Raw genomic sequence first — 13,663 nt, 5'->3', positions numbered from 1 at the left:
AAAATCGCATAACAGCCGAGCATACACCCAGCAGCGCTGCTGATGCCTGAACGGTATGTGGAATGAAGTGGGCGGGCATCGGGAGGCCACTATGGCATGGGGCAAGCACTATGGGCAGTCTATCTGAAGTGTACCTGGCGTATAAGACGACCCCCCACTTGGAGGCATATTTTTCAGGGCCAAAAAATCGTCTTATACGCCGGCAAATACGGTAAATCAGTTGTCTATTCTAATGTTTCTCCTTGCTTCTTTTCTCTACTATTTTAACTGCTCAAATACATCGTCTGCATTTTCTCTCTGACATGACCCAAACTCTCAACCCTAAACCCAGTGTAGTCTCCCTTAGATGTTTGTGGTTATGTGTGATTTTCTCTAAGTATTTCTTTAAAAAAAATTAAATTTATTGGGATGACATTGGATAATAAGAGTATATAGGTTTCAAGTCTACATTTCTATGATACATGATTTGTATAGTGCATTGTGTGCCCATCAAAGTCAAAGAATCTTTCGTCACTATATATTTGGCCCCCTTCACCCTTTACTACAACCCCCCACTGCCTTCCCTCTGGTAACCACCATTATTGTCTGTGTCTATGAGCTTCTGTTTTATAGCCCACATATGAGTGAAATAATTTGGTTCTTAGCTTTTTCTGACTGACTTATTTCTCTTAGCATGATAGTCTCAGGGTTCAACCATGTTGTTGCAAATGGCGGTAGTTCATCTTTTCTTATGGTTGAATAGTATTCCATTGTATATATTTACCACATCTTTACCCAATTACTTATTGAAGGACACTTCGGTTGTTTGCATGCCTTGCCCACTGTGACTAATGCTGCAATGAACATAGAGGTGCATATATCTTTGTGAATAAATGTTTTCAGTTTTTTTCTGGTAGATATCCAGAAGAGGAGTTGCTGGGTCATATTGTTATCTGTGGGGAGTCCTTTGTGTCCCCACCAGTTGCCTGTGGAAGCGGGCTTATTGCAATGTTATGAAAAAAGAAAATTTCTGAGACTTGCATGGGAGAATGAGTGATATTTATTTGCATGGACTTAAACCCCTGATTTTCCAAGGTCCCATTTCCCTCTGTCCTGCCAAAGAAGAAGTCCTATTTCATCGTCAGTAGAGCTAGGATTAAAGTTGTTGCCCAGAGTTTCTGCTCGATATTTACACAGTCCAGTCCATCATCAGGCTAGCTTAGCTTGTGTTCCCAGCTGTAGCCCATAGTGTGTGGGGTCTGCATGGCCATGGGCCATGCGACTTCTAGGGCCACATGAAACATGGGCGAGTGCAAAGGAGCAGGAGCAAAGCCAGAGGAACAAGAGAGAGAATTCCTATGTCTGGGGGTTTTATTCTAAGATTTCTCATGCTTGCAGTGGCTGCACCCCCTCTTGCCAATGATCTTTGTTCTCAGACAAGTATTTTCCCTCCATCACCCTGATGTTAATGCGCATGTGTCCATCTTCCCCTTTGTTGGATTCCTTCCCCCAGTGATCTGTGGGGAATGGACTGGAGGTTCCCTGGGGAGTGTGAAGTTGCAGCTTCCTGGTGAAGCTGCCCAGATGGCCATGCTCATAATGTCTGTCCTTCCTCCTGCTCCTTTCTTCTTCTTATTTTTAATAACTAGCAAATTACAATGGTAACAATATGGTAACTTTATTCTTAATTTTTTGAGGAACCTCTGTACTGTTTTCCATAGTGGCTGTACCAGTTTACATTCCCACCAGTAGTGAATGAAGGGTTCTTTTTCTCTCCAACCTCTCCAACTCTTGTTATTACTTGTCTTGTTGATAATAGAAGAACACATGGATACTAAACTTATCGACCTTGGTCTTAGAAAGATTTTATGAATTTGACCCAAAGGCAAGGAAAGTAAATGCAAAATAAGTTTTTGAAACTATATTAAACTAAAAAGCTTCTGCACAGCAAAAGAAACTGCCAACAAAACAAACAGGCAACCAACCAATGGGAGAAGATATTTGCAAACAACAGCTCTGATAAGGGGTTAATACAGGGGTGGGCAAACTTTTTGACTTGAGGGCCACAATGGGTTCTTAAACTGGACCGGAGGGCCGGAACAAAAGCATGGATGGAGTGTTTGTGTGAACTAATATAAATTCAAAGTAAACATCATTACATAAAAGGGTACGGTCTTTTTTTTTTTTAGTTTTATTCATTTCAAACGGGCCAGATCCGGCCCGCGGGCCATAGTTTGCCCACGGCTGGGTTAATATCTAAATATATAAAGAACTTATACAACTTAAAACCAACCAAACAACCAATCCAATTAGAAAATGGGCAGAGGACCTGAAGAGACACTTCTCCCAAGAAGACATACAAATGGCCAACAGATACATATATGAAAAGATGGTCAACTTCACTAGTTATTAGGGAAATGCAAATAAAAACCACAATAAGATACCACCTCTCACCTGTTCAAATGTCTATTATCTTCTAAGTGTTTCTATTGTTGACTTCCTTGGTGCTTTTGACACCTCCCTGTTACCCTTTTCTTTCCTTGGATTTAGGGATGATTTTTTTTTTTCTTGACCTCTTGATTCCTTTCCTCTGTTCCCAACCTATGAACAGTGTTCCCGGGTCTTGTTTTATATATCCCCAGCACGTCTCACTTTCTCTCTAAGTTTCATAACTTCCTTGGAAAGCTCATCGTTTGCCAATTTTAGGTTCATGATTCCAGTTATTCACATATGCAGGTGACTTTTAGAACTCTGTTTCTAATTCTGAGCTATGATGTTTCTATATTTATTATCAAGTATAAGATGTTTAAACTTTGACTTTTTTTCTAACAATTGAAAGTGAAATCTAAGAGAAGAGAGGACATCATGTTCTCAAGGTACCTTTTAAATGTATTGATGTTACTCATTGAGCCCTGGTTGCTAGATGAATAATGAAAAGATTTTGAAGACGGGTTTAAAACCTTTGAAAAGTTGTTTTCTATTTTTACCTTCTGCTGCACCCTGTCTCTGCTTTGGCCCAGTATCTGCTGGCTGTCTTTTGCTTTAGATTGTTCTGTGGCTTTCTTTGTCTGTGTAATAGATCTTGTCCACTACAAGTTCCCCTTCTTTACAGGCATATTTTCCAGACTAATTCTGACTATCTTCAGGGATATTGGCAGTTTAGCTCTTTTTCTGTCAACCATAAAGTGAGGAAGAATTTTTTTCATAACTTAAAAGCTTCCCAAACCCATTTTTTCTCTGGGCTGATAAGAAGGGAAGCAGTGCTCTTCTGGGTTTGCCTCTAGAGGATAGGAGTGTGTGGTATGTCCATTAAAAATCACTTAACCTTAATATGTAATCAATATAAAATCATCTTTGCTGACAGTGTGCTTCTTTTCTTACACAGATATCATTTTTATCTCATTTAAAATATATTGCAGCTTTTTACTTTCTCCTAATTTTCAGTTGAGTGTATCATCAATAGTGCCACATTGTGTGGCTGTGTTGTGTAAAGTGACACATTAAAATGAGTCTGAAAGGCCTATTGAGAAAAGTCATTCAGGGCAAATAACTTCAATAAAATTTAATCTATATTTTTGTTTCTCCTTGCCAAGCTTGGATTAGGGCATATTGTAAAAGTGATAGAATTTAGAAAATGATTTTTTTTCCTTCTTGCCCATCATTAATTGAAGTATTTCATTAATTGGATTCATGACATTTTGCTGAGTCAGAGTACAGTTGGACCTTGGTAAGTATAAATATACTCAATTTCAGGAGGCTAGATAGCTATTTTTATTAATGTGGGAGAACATTAGAATTATGGGAGATGAGTAGAATTATGGAAGAGATGAAAAGGAAAAATATTTTTGTTTGTGATTTTTTTAAATTTTAGAACTAGAGGCTCGGTGCACAAAATTCGTGCAGGGGGGGTGCGGTGTCCCTCAGCCCAGCCTGCACCCTCTCCAATCTGGGATCCCTTGGGGGATATCCGACTGTTGGTTTAGGCCCAATCCCTGTGGGACTGCTGGCTCCTAACCACTCGCCTGCCTGCCTGCCTGATTGCCCCTAACCACTTCTGCCTGCCAGCCTGATTGCCCCCTAACCATTCCCCTGCCAGCCTGATTGAAACCTAACTGCTCCTCTGCTAGCCTGATGGCCTCCAACTGCCCTCCGCTGCCACAACCTGCCTCCTTTGTGCAAGGCAGTGGAGATGCCAGGACCGGCCTCCTCTGCGCCGTATGGAGCCACAGGACCCCCAGGTCTCACTGTGCGGAGCAGCCACTGGGCCCCACCTTCGCTGTGCACATAGCCGTCATGTGGCAGCCATCTTGTGACAACGTCGCACATGAGGACCACCTAGGCCAGTGATGGCAAACCTATGACACGCGTGTCAGAAGTGACATGCGAACTCATTTTTCTCGTTGATTTTTCTTTGTTAAATGGCATTTAAATATATAAAATAAATATCAAAAATATAAGTCTTTGTTTTACTATGGTTGCAAATATCAAAAAATTTCTACAAGTGACACGGCACCAGAGTTAAGTTAGGGTTTTTGAAAATGCTGACACGCCGAGCTCAAAAGGTTCACCATCACTGACTTAGGCTTTTATTAGTATAGATAATATAAAAATAACATCTTTCTAGTTCTTCCTTTATTTATAATTTTCAGAAAGCTGTGAGTATTGAGATATAGTAGAAGTGACCGTTTTGCTTTTATATTCATAGAAAATTTAAAAGCCTTACATGCAAAATACACCTCCTCAGATTGACATCTAGACATTTACAGAGAAACTGTGACAGGTGGGGAGCTCTCCTTGTCCCCACCTATGGCCAGGGGAAATGGGATTCTTGTGATGTCACAAGAAAAGGGATTTTTGAGACTCACACAGGAGAATGAGTGGCATTTATTTGCATGGAATTAAATCCCTGAGTTTCTAAGGTCTCCCCTCTCCCTCCATCCTGCCATGGAAGAAGTCCAGCTGTGTCTTTAGCAGAGCTTGGATTAAAGCTACTGCCCAAAGTTTCCATTCCATGTTGGAGCACAGTCCAGTCCAGCATCAGGCTAGCTTAGCTTGTGTTCCCAGCTGCAGTCCATTAGTCCATGGGGGGGTCTGCATGGCAGTGGGCCAAGAGGCTTCTGGGCAAATGCAAGAAAGCAGGAGCAAAACCAGAGGAATAAGAGAGTGAAGAGAATAAACTCCTTTGTTTAGGGCCGTGGTCGGCAAACCATGGCTCGTGAGCCACATGTGGCTCTTTGGCCCCTTGAGTGTGGCTCTTCCACAAAATACCGACTTCTGTGCATGGGCCACAGCTGCGGTTTGCCGAGCCGCAGTTTGCCGACCAGTGGCCTAGGGATTTCAATCTAAGATTTTGCGTGCTTGCAGTGGCTCTGCCTCATCAGCCAATGATTTTTGTTCCCAGGTTAGACTGACAGGCACATTCCCTACATCACCCTGACTTCACTGCCTACACACCCATCTCCCCTTTGTTGGGCCCCTTTCCCCAGTGATTTGCAGGGAATGGACTAGTGGTTCCCTGGGGAATGTAAAGTTGCAGCTTCCTGGTGAAGCTGCCCAGATGGTCATGCTTATAATTTCTGGTCTCCCTTTTGCTCCCTTCCTATCATATCTAATAAAAGAGTAATATGCAAATTGACCATCACTCCAGCACACAAGATGGCTGCCCCCATGTGGTCAAAGATGGCCACCACAAGATGGCCTGCAGGGGAGGACAGTTGGGGGCAACCAGGCCTGCAGGGGAGGGCAGTTAGAAGTGACCGGGCTGGCAGGGGAGGGCAGTTAGGGGCAATCAGGCTGGCAGGGGAGTGGTTAGGGGCAATCAGGCAGGCAGGCAGGTGAATGGTTGGGAGCCAGCAGTCCTGGATTGGAGAATGCAGGCTGGGCTGAGGGACACACCCCTCCCCCCATGCATGAATATCATGTACCAGGCCTCTAGTTATTAATAACCAGCTAATTACAGTGGTAACAAAATAACCCTATAGGGATTGTATTCTATGAATTTTATTAATGGACATGTTTAATGAGCATAAACCTGAAGCGGATGTGGACAAATACTTATGAAAATTGGGGATTTTAAGTGATGAAAATAAAGAAAGGAATTCATTTGTTTAACAGATTGAGAGCTTCCTAGATGCTAGGATTTATGTATCTTTTTACAGATTTTATTTTATGATTAAAGATTTCTTAGGAAGTTTCTGATTCTGATCAGTTGATCAGAATCTGTATTTCTTTATGAAAATTATGGGGTATTAGATTTACAATTTAAAAATCTAGATTAAAAATGTATAGTACTTGAGAATGTTTATTAAGACAAAATGCTGACTCTAACACACTTAAGGGTGGGTATACCATCACAGATTAGTGGAGATAGGAGGAATTTGGAGACAGTTCAGAGTATTTATTTCTATAGCAAGTAATTAATGAGTATTTACTCTGTTCTGGCTTATGATAGGTGCTTGTGCTACATGGTCAACAACATATCTGTGACTCTTGAATTCTTATAATTTATATTCAAGTAGTAGAAATTGAGAGCAAACAAACTAATTAGTTAAACTGTGCAGGTGGAAGTTTGTTGAAGAAAGTATAAGGGTGCTGTAATAGAAAATAAATGGTAAGGGATTGGAAAAGAAGGTAATTAGGGAGAACCTCCTTGAGGACTTTCTATTGAAATTGAGATCTATGAGGAGGAGGGAGCTCAGTAAGGACATTTCACAGCAAGCAAACGGCCCACAGCAGGAAAGAATTTGTGGATTGTTTGTGGAACTTAAGGGCCTCTGGGACAGGAAGGCAACATGGACAGTGATTCAAGATGGGACTAGAAGGATGGCAGGGGCCAGTTTGTACACTACCTTACTGTATGGAGTTGGATTTTAATCTCTATGTAATGGAAACCTATTGAACAGACAATGATGTCATCTGATATTTTTAGAAGCTTATTTTGTAGTGGGGCAAAAGTAGAAGCAGGAAGATCAGTTTGGAGGTAGAAATGACTAGAATTGCCAATGGATTGGGTGTGAGGAGAGAGATATAGTATAGAATCAAAGATGACTCATAGTTTTTGACCTGAAAAACAGAGAGAATGGTGATGCCCTTTGTTATGATGAGGAAACTATGCTGGATGTGGTGGGTGAGAGGTGAGGATTAAGTCTTGTCTTAGATTCCAGTTAAATTTGAAATGTTTGTAAGAACACTAGTGGAAATATCCAGCATGCAATCAGGGACTTGGAGGAAAGGTATGAGCTGTAGACACAAACTTGGAGTTGTCAGGTGGTACTTGAAGTTATTGGAGTAAATGAGGTAATCCAAGGGAAAGAGTGCAAACAGAGAAGGAACAGTGGCTCAAGACGAAGTGCTAGATGCTCAACATTTAGGATTTGACACAAGAAGAGCTGGCAGAGAATACTGAGAAAGAGTGGTCAGGAAGAGAACTGGAAAAGGGTGACATCATGGAAGTGATGAGAAGAGAGGGTTTCAGGAGGAAGGATGTTGCCATCAGGTAGAAAGCCCTTGAGAGGTGAAAGAAGGTGAGGGCAGAGAGGATTCATTTACCTTTATAATTAGCTCCCGCATTTAGAAATCTCATCTTATTTATCTTTGCATGCCCAACATCTAGCACATGGCCTGACACCTAACAGTAAAGACATTAAGTAAATACTTATTGAATGATTAAATGAAAGAGATAGTATCAAAAGAGGGCTATACCTTGAGTCTAGTAAGAATTAAAATCTAACTATTGCTCTTTTAAGTGAGTTTCTATAGCAGTTAAAAATGACTTTCCTATCAATTAATAATATATTGATAAAAATATATTATGATTTTCAGTCATGTTAGGTATGTAATCGTGTACTTCTTAATCAGTAGGTAAGTTACCTCTGCCTACCAGAAAAAGCAATTACAGTGGTTTGGAAGAACAGGGAACATGTGTGTGTGTGTGTGTGTGTGTGTGTGTGTGTGTGTGTGTAGTGTTAGTTTTATTTAGTGTAATCAGCATCAAAATAATTAACCTACTTCTACCTAAGTTTGAAGTTGTAGAAATGGTGCAAAGCATCTCAAAGCATCTGTGTTAGTTTCTTTAGACATTTTATTCTTTTTTAAAAATTATTTTTTATTTTATATGTTTTTATTGATTTCAGAGAGGAAGGGGGAGGGAGAGAGAGGTAGAAACATGATGAGAGAGAATCATGGATCGGCTGCCTCCTGCACGCCCCCTACTGGGGATCCAGCTGGCAACCTGGGCATGTGCCCTTGATCAGAATTGACCCCAGGACCCTTCAGTCTGCAGGCTGACACTCTATCCACTAAGCAAAACTGGCTAGGGCTATTCTTTTTAAAATATGGTTAGAGTTTTATTAATCTTTGGTCAAGGAAAATTATGGAGAAAGGAATTAATAGGAAAGAGATTTGTCTAATGAGATAGTACTCAAACACTTTTAATAATGTAATTTGCAGCCTGTATTTGTATTAACCCTTGATCTCCTTAAATTATATCCTTGTTTGTTTCTCCCAAGTAAAGGGTAAGGTAACAAGCAAACAATCTAAACTTATAAGACTTCTACATTAGCTGTTAGTGCTCCATAGAGGTAGAATAAGCAAGGAAAAAATATTTCCCTTTCAGTTCATCAAATATTGGAGATTATTACATTTTGCAAAATTGATAGGTTATGCTTAATTTGATCTGGGCTTTATCAATGGACAGAAAACCTGCATAACTTTTGATACTCTGTTCAATGCATATTATTATATCTACTACCAATTTATAATGCTGAAGTACTTAAAAATATCAATGGGTACAGTGTAATTAAATTTCTAATAGCATCCATAAAGGGCTTCTTTATGCAAAATACATAGCCTATCTAATATTGACTGCCCCACCCTCAAAGATGGCAGCACCCACAGCCAATAAGGAGGTAATATACTAATTGACTGTCATACCCTCAAAGATGGTGGCCCCCAGCAGGGGAGGGCAGTTGGGGGCACCGGGCCGGCAGGGGAGCAGTTAGGCATTGATTGGGCTGGCAGGGAGTGGTTAGGGGGTGATTAGGCTGGCAGGCAGAAGTGGTTCGGGGCAATCAGGCAGGCAGGCAGGTAAGCGGTTGGGAGCCAGAAGTCCTGGATTGTGAGAGGGATGTCCAACTGCTGATTTAGGCCCGATCCCGGTGGGCAGTTGGACATCCCTCAAGGGGTCCCAGATTGGAGAGGGTGCAGGCTGGGCTGAGGGACACCCCTCACCCCAGTGCATGAATTTTGTGCACCGGGCTGCTAGTACCTATATAATTTCATTGAATCCTCACAACAACCTTGTGAGGCAGGTGTTATTTCTTAGTTCAAGGTTACATAACCATTGAAATCAGAGCCAGGTCCCAGATCTAGGTCTCCTGATACCAGATCCCATGTGCTTCCATTTCAGACTGCCTGCAAGTGGTGGCCATGCTCCTGGCTGCACATCCAGGGTCCTGAGGTTGCAGATGTGGATGACTGTACACAGGGTGAGGAGTACCTGGTTTTTCTCCTTCCTTTCTGGATACTGATTGGTTTTTAAACTGCTGGCAAAAGATGAATGATAATCCTTCCTCCACGTGTAAATAGTGGCCTCTCATCCAAGATTAGTAGCCTAGAATTCTAGACCAATAACTTGGCTGTACTCTAATAAATAGCTGTGATTCCCCATCAAATTAAATTACTTGGTCTTGGAGGAGTGGGAAAGTAAGAGTTTTAATCTTCGAGGGGAGTTTTCTGGAAGGTGCTCAGTGTGCTGCCAAGAACCATTAAGGGTTATTGGTGTGCAGGTTAAATTCATTTAGAGTCAGCTGTTGATAGTTTAAGAATGAGTGCTTGCAACTGTTGAGCCTGTTATTGTAGGGTTTTCTAAATTAGAGCCTTTTATTACACCAAGAAGGATTGTTTTCAGTGAAAAGGCATAGCAAAAGCTTAATTCTGAGACTATCACACTATACAATAGTTCAAATATTGTTAATGTTCCCTACGGGAGAACTATGGTAATTAGGACTGAGACCAGCATACTATTGGTGATTAGTAATTATTAAGAGTAATGTGAATCTTTCACACACTAACTCAGTGGTTCTTAACTTTGGCTGCACATTAGAATCACCTGGGAATCTTTTTAAAATCCTGATTTCTGGGCCTTATCCTCTGGAAATTCTGTTTTTTTTTTTGTTACGGGGTGGGGCCACAACATTAGTAATAAAGAAACAGAATTTCCGGAGGATGAGGCCCAGAAATCAGGATTTTAAAAAGATTCCCAGGTGATTCTAATGTGCAGCCAAGGTTGAGAACCACTGCTCTAGATGGAAAGGTGCCTTTCTTGAGGGTATATGCCACATGTATGGTTTAAGCTTATTGAGACTGAAGTGTCATGAAGACTACGATTTGGAGCTTAGGGTTTTGTGGATGAGAGATGGTGAGTGCATGTCATTTATCAACAGCTGAGTTTAAAGTGTTCTGCCTTGATTATTCACAAAGAAGAATGATGCTGCAAGTGCCAGGATCTCTCATATATTTTGAGAAATAGAGTTATTAGTCAAAGAATTTGAGACATCTTAAAAACTGATGATCAAGAAATGAAAATGTTTGAAGAGTGATGTTCCATTTTGCACAAAAAGAAATTCCAGACAGAAGCAAGTCTTCAGCACCATTTCATCTTTAGGGAGGCTAGCCTGGGCTTCTTCACAGGGGTTCCAAGAGCGCAGGAGCAGAAGCTGCAGGGCACCCTGCAGTGAGGGTTCCGACCTGTCCCCAAGTCACTTCACTATTTTATTAGGCCAAACATGTCACAAGGCCAGCTGAGACTTAAGGGTGGGGGAAACAGGTTCCTCCACCTGTGCATGGGGTGAGTGGAAAGTCCCATTTCTAAGGCTGTGTACTGTGGAGAATGATTGCAGCCATGTTTGCAAACAATCTCCTCTACATGACGGGAAGAGCAGAGGACATCTAGGTAAAATGGGCCACTGATAAACTTAAAATGGAAATAGAGGAGTTGAATCATGAAAGCTGGGGAAGGAGACCAAAATAGTCTGTTTTAAAAAGTATACATGAATGTTTTTGAAATAGAAACATATGAAGGATTCTTATATAATGGCTTTTTGATATAACTCGTAGGTACAAAGCCAATAAATAGTCAATTTGGGGGGAAGTGTTTGCAATACAGAGGACAGAGTTTGATATCTGTAATCACAAAGAATATTTAAAAATTTACTAGAAAAGGCCAACAACACAAGAGAAAAATAAGAAAAAACATGAACATAGTTCAGAGAAGAGCAAATGCAGAAGGCCAACAAATAAGACACTCAGACTCAGATGTTGATATATCTGTTCCTGTTAGGGGGAAATAGTGTACACACTACAGGTTGCAGTATGTGTTATAGTCTGTTGGGAAGCAATTACATATGTCAGAAGTAATATCTGTATCATCCAGGAATTCCATTCATTGTTTTCTTAAAGAAATAAAAACACCTCTATGTGAGGATATGTATTGTAATGTGTTCTGCCATATGTGAAGGGGAAAAATGGAGATAAACAAATGTTTACCAGGAAAGAAATGGTTGGCAGCATCACAGTATACCCAAATGGTGAAATATTATGCAGCCATTTAGAAAGGAATTTAGGGCCCTATCAGTTGAATTGAAAATTTTTCATGAGCCGTTATTGAATGGGAAAATTTTTCATGAGCCATTATTGAATGGGAAAACTGAGTATGATATAGTAGTTAGAAAAGAACAATAGGAAAAAGTGTGCTTGTATGTCTTTACAATTAGGTGTACATGGAAATATATATGGAAGAAAATATACCAGGTGGTTAATATGGGTTATGGACGTGGGGGGGCAGAAGGGGTGGGAGCAGGGAGTGGCTTTCAGACTGGTAAGGGTGGAGGAAAGTGAAGAGGTGAAATTAACCAAATAAAAGAGAACATACACACACAGAGATGATTAATAAAGAAACACAACCTGTATGATGACTTTTCTATATTTATGTATATAAGTTTGTGGATATATATGTGCAGCACACATGTGCAAATGAAATTTTAAAAGTAAAGAATTCCTCTTCACTCTGGGTTATTTTGTTCAATCATTTATAATTTCTGTAGCACTACTAAGTAGGAATCTTCATCTGAAATTCTCAAAATGGTAATTATATCATGGCTGTGTGTTGTAAGTAGCAGAAATCCCACCATAAATGAGCATGAGCAAAAAAGGAGATTTGTTGGCCCACGGGAGCCTTCACATGCAATTAGATCCAGAAACCTATTCAGTGTCTGTCTTTGCCACTGTCTGTTTCTCAGCAAATCAATAGGAAGTACTATACATTTAGGGCAGTGAAAATCGTCATTTGTGTAATAGTTTGTGTTGATTTATGAAAATTATGATGGGTAGTTATCCATTTGTATATTCTTACTTCAGATGATTTATGACAGGATTAAAATGAATAATAAGGAATACTAGCTTCATATATTTGATGGATTTTTCTAGTTAAAGTAAACCTTTTGTATTTATGTTTTCCCAGCTTTATTGAGATGGAATTGACATATAACCTTATGTAAGTTTAAGGTAATATGACTATTTGGTACATGTGTATATTGCAAAATGCTCACCACCATAAGATTCGATAACACAATCATCACTTCACGTCATTACATATTTTAATTCTGAGGCAGTGTCAGCGGGCCGATTCTGTCCCCTGTGCCTGAGACATACTTTCAACAGTTGTTTTTATCATGCTCTACACTTGCTTATCTTAAAGGGTTTCATGTATTTTAACACTGATTTACTATAAAGTCTGAATATTTAGGTGATACATAAATGACTCACATTTTAATTTGGTGAAAAAAATTAAGAAGTTTACACATCATAGAGGAAAAAATAATAAGTTGATCCAAATATCCATTGGCAACCTGGGCTATCTAATAGCTAAAGCATTTAGCCACAGATTTTTTTCACACTTGTTGCTGGGGAAGATAACACTGGTACAGAAAGTTACGCTGCCTGGTGGAGAAGCAGCACGGCCCGGCCAGGAGCCGGAGCCTATCGCCCCGAGGGAGTCCCTCCATGCTCTTGCCTCACACACAGCCCCCCTCAGAGGCATCTGCTGTCCTGAGCTGATCACTTTCTGACTCTACTTTTCAGTTTGCCACTTAAACTTGCATGCTGACTGCAGCGTAGTTTTGCCTGTTTTGTTTTTGTAGAAAGGAAATCATACAATATGTGCTTCTTTCACTCAACATCATCATTGTTGTGCACAGTTAGGGAGCGAAGGTAGGGTGGGAACAGGCTGGGCTGCATATCTTTCAGAGGACAAATAACAACTCCAACTGATGGCAGCCCTGCAATGTTCGAGTTTAGGTTATTATTTGAGTTCTTTGAGGGGCCTTAGAGTCATGACGAGACAGATGAAGTATTTGCTGAGAACTCTAGCAGCTGGTACCCCACCTTCCCAGGAGGGATAATCACCAGGTTGTTTTCTGCATTCCAGGAAGAACACTGCTGGCTGCACTTCCAGTGATGCCACCAGTGCTCCTGGCTCCCACCAGCTCTGCCCAGAAGTGCCTCTCAGAGGCAGGAATCAATGAAGTTTGTCAAGCCGATGCGTGGGTTTGCTAGAATTGGCCTTAGAATTAAAGTAGGTCTCATTTTTTTATTGTATATTTGAACATTTGGCATTTTCTTTGTGTGC

The 13,663-nt window shown here is 40.6% G+C and overlaps 1 protein-coding gene across 2 annotated transcripts in view; it reads left to right on the top strand.

Moving 5' to 3' along the window:
- The window catches only part of RNF182 (ring finger protein 182), a 39,098-nt gene that overhangs the window by 16,260 nt on the left and 9,175 nt on the right, over positions 1-13,663 (top strand). Inside the window, exons 2-5 of one of the 2 annotated variants that reach the window (XM_015567805.1) lie at positions 3,686-3,690; positions 6,720-6,724; positions 13,328-13,332; positions 13,463-13,609. The gene's annotated coding sequence lies outside the window, so the exon portion shown is untranslated. Of the gene's footprint in view, positions 1-3,685; positions 3,691-6,719; positions 6,725-9,385; positions 9,465-13,327; positions 13,333-13,462; positions 13,610-13,663 lie in introns of both variants that reach the window. The other variant, XM_006769709.2, reaches the window with a different exon arrangement.

The sequence above is a fragment of the Myotis davidii genome, unplaced genomic scaffold (assembly GCF_000327345.1).
Source record: "Myotis davidii unplaced genomic scaffold, ASM32734v1 scaffold62, whole genome shotgun sequence".
Classification (NCBI taxonomy): domain Eukaryota; kingdom Metazoa; phylum Chordata; class Mammalia; order Chiroptera; family Vespertilionidae; genus Myotis; species Myotis davidii.
Note: the sequence above shows the minus strand (reverse complement) of the source record. Positions and strands in the feature narration are given on the sequence as shown.